Source organism: Diorhabda carinulata, chromosome 9 (genome assembly GCF_026250575.1).
Source record: "Diorhabda carinulata isolate Delta chromosome 9, icDioCari1.1, whole genome shotgun sequence".
Classification (NCBI taxonomy): domain Eukaryota; kingdom Metazoa; phylum Arthropoda; class Insecta; order Coleoptera; family Chrysomelidae; genus Diorhabda; species Diorhabda carinulata.
The window spans coordinates 4,207,888-4,223,100 of NC_079468.1; the positions used below are offsets into that span (position 1 = coordinate 4,207,888).

General features: G+C 32.8%; 1 protein-coding gene and 1 long non-coding RNA gene across 2 annotated transcripts in view; both read right to left on the reverse strand.

The window, feature by feature from the left end:
- LOC130897878 (spondin-2) overlaps positions 1 to 15,213 on the reverse strand; it is a 374,292-nt gene that overhangs the window by 196,661 nt on the left and 162,418 nt on the right. The window lies entirely within an intron of this gene.
- On the reverse strand, positions 12,780 to 13,671 carry LOC130897879 (uncharacterized). The gene is made up of 2 exons (XR_009059802.1): positions 13,594 to 13,671; positions 12,780 to 13,125 (listed from the first exon to the last, which is right to left on the reverse strand). It is a non-coding gene; the product is annotated as an uncharacterized LOC130897879 (long non-coding RNA).

The following is a 15,213-nucleotide window of genomic DNA, read 5'->3' on the forward strand; positions in this document are numbered from 1 at the left end:
CCATTTTATGGTCATTTTTGTTATATTTTCTTATTTTTTGGCCAGAAAAAGTTTAATTAGAGGGTTCGAACTTCGCATGCAAGTAGGGGTGATGTTGAAGAATTGTCTTTCTCAAGTTCAAAGTTTTATTTTTCAGTTCTTCTAGCACAAAACGCCCGAAATCATTTTGATCGTTGTAATTGTTGAACTGGACCGCCTCCTATTTAATGAATAATACGAGTATGATCGTTGCTAGGGTGATTTTTTTTACTTCCCATTTTCGAAATTTCTTGTCATTATGACAATTTTTTCTTTGTTGTCAATTGGAATTGAACAAGAAGGTTCGAGACCACCGGGTTTATTGAAATTATGAATTTTCATTCGAGAGAGAGAGTTAACTTGTGAAATGAAAAGTTATTGAGGAATAGCAAATTTTCCATATAAATAAATAAGATTGAGAATTGATATCATTTCCAAGAAATTCATTTTATTCAAAGATTTGTTTGTGTATTAGTTAAATTCTTCATTCGACGAAAAATTCGACTTTCGTGATGGAGCTCTGCTGCTCACGGCTTTTTTTCTTCTACACAGAGATGGAATATTTGTATCAAAAAAGATTTAGACCCTTCACTATGCTGATATAGGTAGATTACATTTCCATGATTTGGAACCTAACCTAACCAATGGTAAAAAAGACCTTAGCAATTTAAGAAAAATGTATGATTATAGTTCATACACTTAATCAAACTTTTATTCCGTTTTGTTTGATGAATTTGAAGAAAACAGTTTCAATTTTGAAGTGAACGTAAAAAATCTGGCAAAATATTATTTAAGCCAAAAACGTGGTACGTAAAAGAACAGCTTATTGCTTGATGATAAATATATTTTATGTCAGCCTGAAAATATGAATAAATAAATAAAATTTACTTTTGCCACCGCCTATATTGACCTGGTTCAAGTAAAGCCTCATTTATAAGTAAGAACAGTCTACCAATTTTCAGTTTTAGGCCTTCGCCGTCACCTTCTTTCCTGTTCCGCATTCTCTTCGTTGTATCACGCCACAATCATCCACTCGATGAAATTCTATAAAACCTCAAAATTGATTCGATTTCTTCCTCAATCTATCACTCCAAATAAAAGTATATTTTAGTTATAAAAAAAACAGCGATAAGAAAAAAAGTTGTTAACGAGAATCTGCTTTTTTATCACTGTTTTTTCTCCTCGGAGAGGGGTACAAAACACGCCGAATGGCATATTACATCATTAGATCTTACTCCTAGACATACTATCTTTTTTTGGATCTTACTTGTTTCGTGTTTCTTTTTCTTTTTAAAACCGCCGTTCTTCTTCATCATACAGGTTATTTATTTCCTGGTTTGTCCTTCTTCTCTATACCTCTTTCTCCTTTTTCCCTTACAATATTCTTCTAAGGTTAAGAGTGCATCACGAGATGAAATTCAAAACGAAGAACTGCATAGAAGAACAAAGAATACGTGGAACTAGACTCCCCATATCGCAGGAATGTCGGATAAAAGGTGTAAAGATACTACTAGAAAGGCGTTCCAAGGATACCAAGACAGGTGACGACAGCGCGAAATAATCTGGGTTAAGAAAGGTTTATGTCCAGAAGTTAACGAAACAGGCTCCTAAATGATGACGATTATACTTCTTTTCTCTCCCATATATCTAATTTGTTTTTTTTTTCGTTTCATGTGGTATCCGCTTCTATAATATACTGCCAGTCTAAAATAGATGTAGTATAGTTTTATGGGATATGTTCTTGGAGATTAGTCACTTGTCAATTGTTCCTTCCTGTTTGCTTCTTCGAGTTAACCTTTCTTTTTCATCGCCATTATTTTAGATAACTTTTCCAAGACAGAAGTGAGTGTTGACTTGCCGGAAGCTTCTCAAATGAATATTTCCAGCGCAAATTTGTTTTATTTCGGCTCAACGTGCCTCGACAGCGCTGGTCATCGGAATAGATATAGAAAGTAAAAAAATACTGGAAAGACTATTACAGGACAAATTATTTTTTCATATAAGTTGATAGATTCAAGGAACTCCAAATATTTCTTGATCTCTGTGGGGCAGTTTTGTTGATGGTACGGCCATGTTTGTGTCATAATCGCGCGATACGAACGCTCTAACCAGGTCACAATGATGTATTGCATTGATTGTTATGTAGATGGCGATGATTGCGACCAGCGACCGCGACTAATTTTTAAATCTCTTATATGAGTGATTTTGGCACGTTGCGACAAAAACACTGTCCGCAACACCGCGCCTCAAACGCGTCGTTCGATATTTCAACAGCAACGTATTGACCACGTTTCGTTTCTCTGATTTGTTTTTCACTTTTACTTGCAACTGTGCCTACAGTTGGTATATTTAGCATATCGCAAATGGAAATATCTCCAAATCTGAAACCATCCCTCAACCTAACAAATTTATGTAAAAGGCAGATTGGAATCATGAAAGTTGCAGAATAGGAATCCAGGTTTATGGCAGTATGAAATATTCGCCACTTGTTACTAAAAGTACAAAATACTAAAATACTAGAATACTAAAATGGCGTCATTCAATTTTGATTTTTGTCTGTGTGAACCTTCTCTAACACAAATGAAGACACATTCATTCTAAAGTATGAAAAAGCCTTTCTTCGTGACTTTTGAGAAGATAAAAAATATGTGAAACTGTCTGTAAATCTCTTTGCGGTAACTGTTTGAATACTATATTCTCTTCTTTTTCGCTTTCGGTTATATATCGAAATTCTTCATAGTTTGATCGGAACTGAAGTGAAAAAACACTAAAGAGTAGCTACGTGCGAAGAACTTTCAATACGGCGATCTAATCGCAGCGTTCTTGTCGCCACGACTGGGACGCAAATATCACCGTAAACTAAGAATGTTCTTTAAGGACAACAAATAACCGTAAATTTCGTGTCGTCCGTCTATTAGTAGATAAATGGATGTTGTGTACTGCATTCGCATTAATGGTCACGCCAAGAATCTTGGATATTATTTTTGAATTTGAGATCTCTCTCAAGACATATAGTCCGGTCAAATTATATTAAAAAATGAGAGTGAAGTTACATAAATTCCCATCAAGCTGAAAATCAGTAAAATTGTTTAAAATTAAATTTGAATGTTCCTAATCATTTCCTTGAAGGGAAAAAAATTTTAATCAAGGTCAAAGGTGAAAAAAATGAGTTTTTCGCGATTATCGACAAGTTTTGTCATAAAAATACCTTAGACAAAAATTGTTGATCATAAAATTATTTCCAAAAAATGTATTGATACTTTTTTTCCTATGAGCCACCGTTTCTGAGATATAACGATTCCAAAAGTTGTAAACGTTAAAAATGTTTAAGATTTACTGTCGTATTTAATGGTGATAATGATTGCACGAGAAATACCAAAGCTGCATACCAAGATTGTCGAACTTTAGCAACATCTTTGTCAATTGATAATTCATTTGATGAACTTATGACAATTCCCACCAGTCAACAACCACTAAATACGAGAAATTTTACAACTTTTTGAATCATTATATCTCAGAAACAGTGGCTTGTAGGAAAAAAAGTATTGATACGTTTTTTGTAGATAATTTTGTAATCTGTAATTTTTGTCTGAAGTATTTCTACGATAAAACTCACTTTTTTTCTGAAAATTGCGAAAAACTCAGCTTTTTGACCTTTGCCCTTGAATAAAATTTTTTCCATACACGGAAATGATGGGGCACATTCAAATTCTATGTTCAATCGTACTTTGAAAAATTTTACTGATTTTCAGCTTGATGGGAATTTATCTAATTTCGAATGTCTAAATTAACAGGATTAATACTAAGATTTCTATAGAGTTTTTTGTGATCTGTAGATTGGTTCAATGTATGGGATGGAAGCCAGATAAGAAACACAATCATTTTCCGAGTCATGAGGATTTTATTTGGATGATGGGTGAAAAACATTTTAATTGACCCTATAGACAAAAGTACCTATAAACAAGGAACTTACGAGATCATGGTTTGAATTAAGTTGATTTGATTGAAAGTCTTTTTATACGAGTGTTGTTACTCAAGTTCCAAGGTAGACAAATGAAATCAAACATTCATAATTGGATACAAATGTTTCTCAATATATTCTTTATTAAGATTAATGCACTTTCACATGTGTTTGAACTAGTTATCGAATAATTTCTTCCATTGATTGAGGTACTTCCAAAACAAGTGATTTGAACACTTCAACTTCTTCTTCAGGTGTTGAGAAACGTTAACCTCACAATTTATTTGTGATCTGCGGGAATAAGAAGAAATCATTGAGTGAGAAACAAGGACTGTACGACGTACGATGTTTTCACTGTTCAAAAACGTTTTTGTTTGAACTGATGTGTGAGAGCCCGCATTGTCGTGGTGCAGCATGATTTGCCATCTTCGATTGGTTTCCCTATTTTTTTGAACACAAATAAATGCTGGTTAGATTAGGTGACATGTCTAGTTATTTCGAAAAAAGCGGCGACCATTTACCTCGAAATCGATTGTTGTTTAGTTTCGGATTTATATGCCGTGATTCAACACATGTCACAATCTTATAGACGTCGTTTGAAGCACTGCGATTTAATTGATTGAACACGAACAAATCATGCATTATCCAATGTATGCGAGTGAAAATAATGCCAAAGTATGCCTCAATCTCATGGTCTATCACATGACGATCTTGCACTATGTTTTCTGGCACATCAACCGATTTTGGACGATATTCACGTGATTCATTCTGTAGCGAAGTACGACTACGATTGAATTCGGAAAATCAGCGAAAAATTGTGGCTCGAGATAGTGCTTCATCACCAAAAGTCGATGCGAGTTTATCGACATACTGCTGTTGGTTTAATCCACGACGAAAGTCATAGTAAATCATGGCATGAAAATGTTGGCTTCGATTTAATTACATTTTTTTTAATAAGATAAACGTTTCAAGTATCTGTAAACAAGTCTAATAGCACTCGTAGTACAATAGCTTCTGAGTAAGTTCACCATTAAACATGTCAAACGTCAGATTTGTCATATCCACATCAGTGTTGCCATAAATCAGAACTTAAGTAACAACCCTCGTAGAATATTGCAAATGCAGAATAGAAGATTTTATTATATAGAAAATTCTATAGAAAAAAGTGAATTCATCATATTACTAGTATTGAATTAATCACAAATTTTTTTATTGAATCATGATTGTATTGTAATCAAAAGCGAAATTTCGAGTTAATAAAGTTAAAAGTGAAAATTTAATTAAAAAATGCTTTGATTAAACAAACTTTTAGTTACGTTGAAGAATGTGGAAAATATGGTATCCAACTTCTTCGATTCAATAATATGATACTAAAAAATTGTATTTTCAAACGTTTCCCCATTTTTTTTTCAAATCATATTTATTATAGTTCGACGCAAGCAACAAACGAATTAAATTATCCGTGTTATTACCATTTTCTTCTTTTTATTGGCGCGTTTCCTCTCAGTTCGTCTCTGCGTCGGAATTAACGCTTTCCTCGATGTCTCTAAGGAGTGCTAAACCTGAAGTTGGCGTCGGATGAAATATGGACCGGCGCTGACTGACAGAAGTGGATAATGAAAGCGAGTGCATCTTGATTTAGTCAAGATATAATGAGGTTTTGTTTAAGAGAAAAACTGTCACTTGCACTCACTTGATCGTATCCATCTCGCTGTTATTCTCCCAAGGGTATGTGGAGAGATTTCTTGTGGTGAATTTGCAAATGAAAAATGGGAAAAATGTACGATAGGAGGAAATAAAATGGCGTCGGATTCGGAGGCTTGGTTGGTTCTAATGGGATTTTGATAAATAGACGGTTATTTCAAGGATTTGTTATATCTGAAGGTAGATTTTATCGACATACGTATTGCGTGTATTGTAGTGACTCTGATTGATTTACTGCACGTACTTTAAGTAGACCTATTCTCAATAACAGGATAAATAGATTATTATGGAAGAAAATTGATTCGTTTTAATATAAAAATAATTTTTATGCTGCTTTTGAACGAAAAACAAAACTAAACGACGTTCTTATAATCGATAATTCACAAATATAAAGAGATTATAAACAACATTTGTTGCAATAGATCGTTAATTGCTAACTGCTAATTGAAATAATATTGTTTCATGTTTATGAAGTAATTGGTAACAAATTACTAAATAATTTTAATGAACGAGCTACTAATTGGATTGATATATTCGTAGTTTATAATAAATAAAATTTTTAATGAGATTTATGTCTTATTTTCTTCAGGTCACGACCAGTGACAGCCGATTTACAGAACTTTTACAAATTTCATACTCTGGGTGAATAAGTACAGTTTTTTACTCAAAACCTAGGAAGAAGATCGAAAATAATCACAAATAATTTTGTTACATAGAAAATTTAAGTGAATTTGTTACAATCACAAATAATGAAGAAGTTGATTATCATCTAACTACTCAACTAGCACAGTATCGTCTCAGCAAGAAATGAGTGCGGATTTAATATACCGTCTGTTTTTATTTTTCATAGTATCAGATATTCGAACGAGGATTTTTTTTTTGAAGTATAAAACAACCGTTTCCATAAGTATCGTACTCTCTAGGGAAATCTTTGGTGGAATTATTTTGATTACATTAGACCGCCCTTGCCATCGGCCTCTGTATAAACCACTTCCTACAAAACAGCTTATCTCGTGTCTGAAATGTCGTTAAGGCCGTTTGAAGAAAAACCACAAGCTGACCTATCGACATAAACATGAAAATATGACCCGAGGCTCATCTTTGACTACCATCACTTCTTGTGAATGTTTCTTTTTCGTCGAGTTTCCCTTAATCCCAACGCTGTTCTGGAAAAATCATTGTGTCGGGTATATAACTAGAAATAATAACATGGAAAAGAAACAAGGAAATATGTTGAAAAGCATATTGCAGATTGGGAGGGTTTGTTTTTATAAATGGAATGTAATCAAGTGGAAGTATTGAACTTAGTTGTCTGAAATTACTAAAAATAATTTCAATCAATGATTTGCAGTGCATCATCAACGAGTATTAACTGAAAATTCTTTGAATAGTAGGTAGAAAATCTTCTGTACCACTTCTATCATTATTATGAAATCATTTTTTCTGCAGTTCTGCAGATATAATATTTTGCAAATTCGCAAAACGTTTTCTGCGCCGTTTCTTTTTTAGAAACAAGAATGGATTCGAGGATTTTTGTACAGAGACAAAACGAACTGTATTTTATATATTCGGTATTAGATTGAATTTCCTACAAATTCTATTCCAATTAACTGGTAGATTTTTTAATTATAACGCATAAATTTAGTAAAAAAATCTTTATTAGAAGATTAAGGCAGAATCTTGAAATGTTCTTCCAAGTTCAAAGAAATAGCCTCCGCAGCTCCGGAATTGTGTAGAAGTGCACTTCGAACATTGATTACAGTTTTTTTTTATGTCAGATGTCATGCCTCCTTTGAGTGAGTTGAATAAATAATTACAATTTATGATAATTTTCTTCAGAATGTCTCTTTTTGGCAAACGGTTTCATCGAGTTAAACATTTTGTTGAAAAATCGATTGAAAAATTTATTTTTGTTATCTTTAGATTGTACAAGTTGTCTCTTTAAAGGTTTAGGATTGTTAACTATTGGACATGAGCCGTCCCTCGCCTTCAAATAGAGGCGTAGAATTATTTATATCGTCAAATTCACTACTTGAACATACGTAATCATCCAGAGAAAATTTATAGTGTTCGAATGTGTAATTTAGAAAATATACTTAAATATGAAATATTATATTTGATTGGTTGATTAAGGTTAACTTTATTAATAAATCATGAATCGAAATATGGCAAAATAAACGCTTAAGGCTACACAAACTTTTATTAAACTTTGTTGGGGAACAAAAAATGCCTCTAAAATAATGAAATAAATCGTTATTTGTGAATGAGAAGCAAAATAAAAACAGGTTTCAATCCACTTACAAAATGAGTAAAAGTATAGAAAGCGAATAAACAACAAAAAATTAGAATAAAATAAAATTCTGATAAAATGAAATGAGTACGGACCTGGCGTCGAGTTTTTGATGTGTCTCCCTGGAGATTTAGTCCTAAAAAGCAAAGTTGTAAGCAGAAGAACAACAAACAGAAAAGGAATGAGGAGACGGACGCGTTAGTGCCGAGACGTGGTGAGCTACATGGATTCGTGTAAACTATTAATGGAAACATTCAAGGAGCGATGGCCCGGGGACAATAAGACTCAACTAAAATCATAATTCATACAGTACAGATAGAGAAAATGGTATAATGTGAGATATGGTACATGTTAAATTCCAGAAATCAGAAAATGAAGAAAATTATGCGATTTAATAATCTCACTTAGTGTTATTTGTAACTACTGATCTGTTTAGGTCATTTTACACCTTGGTTGTAATTATCAAATTAGCACTTGTTCTATCTATTTCATTCTTTAAGCTTCAATTTTCTTCACTTAATATACTACCATCTCCTTCTTTTTTCCATAGTTGGTCTATCGTCTGTTTCTAATTTAATATTTTTCCTCATCCTTGCTCTAAGTTGTTACTTCCACCTCTTTCTTGTTCGACCTCTATCCGTATTTCATTTACAGATTTATTCATTGTTATTTTGACCAGTCTATCATTCGATTTATATGTTTTAAGTAGTGATATCCATTCGTTAATCTCTACTTCATATGATGGTTCGATGTTTTCGTTTCTTTCTGGGTCTAGTAGTGTTTTTCCCTAGATCTACCTCCAAGAGCTGTTTCATTTTTGATATTTCTAAGCTTGTTTCGGATGTATAGATCTTAATATCGCCGCGAAGAATCCTGTGATCTCATTTGCTCTAGCTACTTGTCTTCTTATCTCGCTTTGTACAACACCATAATAAAACAAACCCATAAAGTCGGACATCTTAATAAAATGGAATCTAATTGGTGATTTCTTCAAGTACATTTCGTTAAATTTGTATCTGAACAGTCATATATATTCATGATGAAAAGTAATTATTACATCATCACCACTTTCGTTTTTACTTATAACATCCAGAGTAAAAAGACATTGAAATAACAAACAGGAGATATTATTGGGCTAAAGAATTGCGTTTTCATCAATTAAACATTATTTCTTTGTGGTAGAGCATGAATTCAATAGACTGTCACAAAACGAAATACGTTGAAACGGAAAATAAACATCGTCAGACTAATAACTCACAACTTATAAATTGAATATTACAAAATGTTTTATGGAATTGAGCTTGAGTCTATAGACATAAGTTGTATGTTGAGTACTTTCAGTGTCTCTCCTAGGAACTTAAAATTTGTAATTCAGTTATTGAGAAATAACGCAAACTAATAAAGTTGTTCAAGCGTTATACTGGAATATTTTCTCAACTGTAAAAAATTCAAAGAATCCAATTTAGCAAATTAGATGCTTAAAATGAGAAGTATATCGTGAAACAACAACTCAAAAGAAATCTCAAACACTGACAAATAATTGCCGTCAGAAATTGGATAGCGTCTTACACTTATATAAATATCGAATATTTACAAAGGCTCCATCGTGACAGAAATTCAATAACCATTATTGTAAAAATATACTTAAATATATAAAAAATGCATTAAAATCAGCAGAGCTGACAGGGGGTGTTAGCCCACTTACTATTTTATCGACAGGTGACAATTTTTACTGCTACTACAATTATAATTAGTTCAAATTCTACAAATTGCAGCTTATTTTTATTTTATCGTTTAGCACAAGACCATTAAAACCTATTCGACAGGCAGACTTGACACAATATTTCCAGATGGTTAACGAAAACCTACCCATCAAGCCTGAGAGTTTTTCAGAGAAGAATTTGTTAGAATTTATCAACACATTGAAGATGGGAAAATTTCAATCTTCTTTGATGTAAATTCATTATTTCCCAGCGTACTGATTTCGCAGATCTTCGTGTACCTTGAGGACTTACTGAGATCTAATAATTTGAGAGCTGATGTGATAGAAGAATATTTACAGGTAACAAAAATATGTATGGAACAAAACTATTAGTACAACAACGAATTCTACAAGCAACACGAAGAAACAGCAATGGGAAACTGCCTTTCACCGTTTATGGCTGAACTGTTCATGAGTCATTTTGAAAAGTAAATCAGTCAAGAGTTTCAGTATTTTCCCACGGTATGGTACAGGTATGTGGATGATATTTTCGCCATATTCAATACGAGGAAGGTAAAAGTAGACGTATTCATCTTAGTTCTCAACTCAAAATATCCATCCAAAACATCATTTTTAGATACTTTAATAATTAGGATTATTCATAGGTTAGAATTTGATGTATCCAACATAAGATGGCCAGTCTCCTGGTACATCGGTTAATTCACTTTCCACTCACCATCGAGAGATACAATAAGGAAAAGTCCTTCACTGAAGATGCAGCTGTACTCAACGGTTATGAAAAAAGGTTAATAAATGGTCATAGGTTTAAGACATCTCTATATTAAATCACTTTTTTCCAAATCCAAAGTGAAAAACAAGAAGAATTTGCTCTGATACCTTTCAATCGCCTTTATACAAAAGGATTGGAAGGAATATTTTCCAGAATGGGTTTAAAATTGGTTTATAAATCCAACAACACATTAGAGGGATAAAATACCAAATTTGGAAAAGAGTGGTATATATGAAATAAGTTGTGGTTATTGTGATGGAAAGTATATAGGGCAGACTAAGAGATCCGTTATTGTTCGGTTTAAAGAGCACATAGCTCATTTGAAATATGAACGGAATGGAAAATCAGGTATTGCCGATCACGCTGCCAGTCACAATCATGACACATAGACACGTGGCAAATTCCATGTGAAGTGGGAGGATAATGTAAAGAAACAGTCTGCAAGAAAGGGGTCGAATACAACCAAGCAAGTCCTAAAATGTTGGTTAAACATATGTCAAACCTCTACAGCTCAAAGTACATAAACCAAAGTATTAAGAAGAAATCGATGCTTATGTTTTTTTCAACAACTACTTAACGACTCTGAATACTCTATTTACATCACCACTTCACCAAAGGTAAACAGTTTACCTCGAGGAGTCTCTGAAGGCGATAACTAGGTTATCGAAACGCGCGTCATACGGTGTAATTGTGATTGCTGGTGTGGTGGTGATGTAAACAGTGTATTTAGTACCAACAGGTCGAACTACTCCATTTTTTACCTTCTTGTCATCATAGCAATTGTTTAAATTATTCTTAATGGCAAATTGTATCAAGTTTTGCGCTAACAATTTGTGTAGTCCAAAAAAATCATTTTCACTTCGTTTATTTACGTTTTATGATTGCGCAGATTTTTTCTCTCAGTGATTTCAATGGCTAGATACTAGTTTTGACTACAGTTGTAAAAGTCAAATGCTTGAAGGGCTGCTCTATTATCTGTTAGGATAAATATCTTTACATTGAGATAGTTCCGTTTTGCACAACAAAATACGTATGTTTGGTCACTAAGTAATATATTCCTGCCCCTACTTGTCTATTTCCCATTTAAGAGCCATTAGTGTAGAATACTGATGGGTCTTGTGGGAATGCAATCTCTGCATTTGTTTATTACTGTCGACTTCTTATAATGTTTATATCGTTTTTGGTAGAACACAGTTTGATAAAATTACCATCTGTGATCATATTTAGGAGCACCTCACATTTCTTTAGAATTCTTAGATGCCCAGTCAGATCGTCGGACTTCATATTCAATTCCTTAGATGCCTTTATAATCCACTTTATCCCTTCACTTTGTATAAGGGTCTTCAAAGGGAGCAAATCTAGTACTGCTTATCTAAGGTTTTTGTTCTGGGCTACTATATGAGAGATGCGTAGCTTATGATTTGTATACTCAGTTTCAGACTATTCTGAAACAGTTTTATAAAGTAACTCGTGCCTTATTGCTTTCTGCTTCTAGATAATCCATGAAGATAAAACCATCTTATGAATCCCATAATGGTTTTTACTCTTTGGGATCACACCCACCGGATATAATCCATTATTTTGACTATAGATTTATTCCTAAGGTATACTGGTATGTCCATGATTCATCTTCTGTAACATGTTGATAGAAAAATTCATCTCCGATTACTTCCGAAAGTATGAACTAGCAACAAAATCCCTGCTAACTCGTGTTATAAAATGAAGTGATTGGTTTGTAGAAGGACCTTCATACCCAGAAATATATTCAATTCTAATAGTTTCCATTTCTTAATATAAAGTATTCTAATGGGGGGAAAATTATCAATTTTTTTCCGAAGAGTTTCTCATATAATAACCAAAAAAACTGCACACAGAAACAGTCGATTTCGATTCACATATTTATTAAATAAGGCAACCTGGTCCGGAATATTTGATGAAATTATCGATTGAAGTTTCGAATGTCAGTCACAAACGAGCGACCGAGGTTAGGTAAATTAATTTGCAGCGAGAATTAATCAAAAGGTCTTTTTCAAATAGAATTAATACTTCATCCACATGATTACTTCCCGTATCAGATGAACAAAAACCCGAATAGAAAACGATTTAACATCACCGCATAGTTAATTAAAACTGTTTATTTCCTCAGATATGTTTCAATTTTATTCGAAAACTCGGGAATGAATTTAAAAAAAAAAAAGATATTCGCCGGGCTACTCACACAATCGATTGCGTTATCTACCGATACTTTTTCATCAGTCTCTCTTTTACTGGTATTTGAAATCAAATTTTAAGGTAACTTTAAGGAAATCTAGAATAATTGTTATACTGAATTGTAATTTCAAAAAACCCTATATATGTACATAGTTCTTATTTAGTATTTCCAGCTGACGGACCGCAAGCTAACCTCTCCTTTCCAATATTCATTAACGTTGGGATTACATTGTAACAAGTCTTATACAAAATTTATAGTGAGACTAAACAAGCCACTTTATCTCCAATAGGCCCCTCCTCCAGTAATATATGTCACTCTTGATACCGGAACACTCGTTGGACAGGATTAAGTCACTCAAGTATTTATGGCTCCATCTAGTGGGTATGTCATTGGAGAATGTAGAGCAGCGATGATGGTGATGGTGCACGATGCGTTGAAGTCGGGATGACTACGAGAAATTTAAATCAAATTTAGTTTATCGCATGTAAAAGTCATTTGGTTGTCTGAAGATTGAAACTGATTCGTATTTATGAAGCTACAAGACAAACAGTTAATTGTAACATGCTTTTCTTTATATTGGCTGTCAAGTTTTTCTTTTTAACGTTGCTTTTTATAAATAGTTAGTGTTTACAAAATTCCAGTTCCAAACAGAACGAATAGAACAGAAGAAATTCCTGTTTGGTCAAATTTTCAAGAATATAAATTCAGTTTCTTCATATAGCCGAGTATAATCTCCTTTTTATTAGACTCTGTTCTACCTACTCGTGTCTCGTTTCTGTTTCTCATGTTATTTTTTTTTCTGCAGCTAGCATCCCAGTATATTTTTTTCAACCTACTATATATTTTGTGGATGTGTTAAACATTTCATTTTTTGATTAAGTTTACCGCTCCAATTATTCTATATTTTATAACTTACTATTTATACGAATTCACTGTATTTTGCTGTCAACGTATTAACATTTAGAGTATTATTATATCGGTTAGTTTAAAGTCGTAACTTTGATTGAAAAAAAATGCTGCTACTCATTATCATGCTCTATTTTTTATCTTTAAGTGGGAAGTCGATAAAAAATTTATTTCTTCAAACACTCGAATGTTGAAATAAATAAATCAGAAGTGACTACTGCACCACAATACGTGAACAAAGAAATATTCAAAATGTTTTAAGAAAAACGAACAAATCGAATAGCATATAACAAAGTGAACCAAAAAATTCACGCTTATGAGTAATATGAAATTACAAAAATTGTTTATATGTGTAGAGAGATCTTGATATATATCTTGTTGTTAAATTCAATACCTCAAAGTTATAGGAACGTCTAATTTCCGTCAAATTTGTCTGTCACTTGTCATTTTTGTGACAAGAACCTAGTTGACATGAAGAATAAAATGGAGAATTAGATTAAATTATTATAAAACAATTATTAGAGGTTTATTTCAGTTATTTCAGATAAAAAATTAAAAAGGATACCAAAAAATCAAAAAAATAACAAAGTAGTGTTATTATGATTGATTTAGAACTCACAGAGCTTCTATCTTTGAAAGTTCTAAGCTTCAAGCTGTACTATTAATGGCAACTCTAAGATTGATAAGAAGGAATAAAATTGACTTTATTCATGGACAATTTAGGAGCTGATAGGTAATGCAATCAATAATCTAACTGCAGAGGAACATGAATATGTCTTATTAAACAATTACTAACGTTACCGAAATAAATCAGAAATATCTGTTGGCCGGCCACACACTTATGGAAGTCGAGGAACCAAACAGCATCATAGAAAGAACAATAATTGATCAGATGTTCCATTCAGTTTTTACATGCGATTGGGTAAATTAAACAGTCTATTTTCTGACTTTTTCTCTTATAAAAACTGGAAAATTTTTTATATATCATCAACTGTGTGGCTTGAGCTGCGGAAAGAGGTAAAGGACCAGTTCTGAAGAAGATTTGTGTAGACTTGAGTCGCACACCACGACAAAGTGGACTCATTTCGAAGACGCCAGCCAATCCTCTCAAAATTATAATGAAGAAAATTGGAATTGATGAGTATATATGACAATTCTTTGATAGATATCAAAAAATACTACCAATCAATACCGAGTGAATCTGACTTTTCTTAGCTGAAAGCTTAAAAGCTCAGTTCCAGAAATATTTTATTATGAACAGTTTTTAGACAACAGCTACAATGACGTCCAAAAGTCCAAAATCTTACACTTTTTGGAAGAAACTGTATTTTTAAATCAAAGTGTAGATGAAACTTTTGGAAAACACGACCAGACAAACATTGTTGCATGTTTCTGTTGTGAGTTCTGAAAAGAAATTGAGTTTTAAGAGCACCAAAAACTCTTTTATAGAGTTAATTAATTATGACTTACGTTTTTCTGAATCTGAGGTACAGAATTGTCGAAAATTATCAATCAGGGTCCATTCTGATAGGATGTCCGACTTTATGGGTCTGCTCACTATTCTGGTGCCCGTTTTAGTGGATGAAACTTTATGATGTAATTGAGAAATTTCATTAGAAGCTACTTGAGA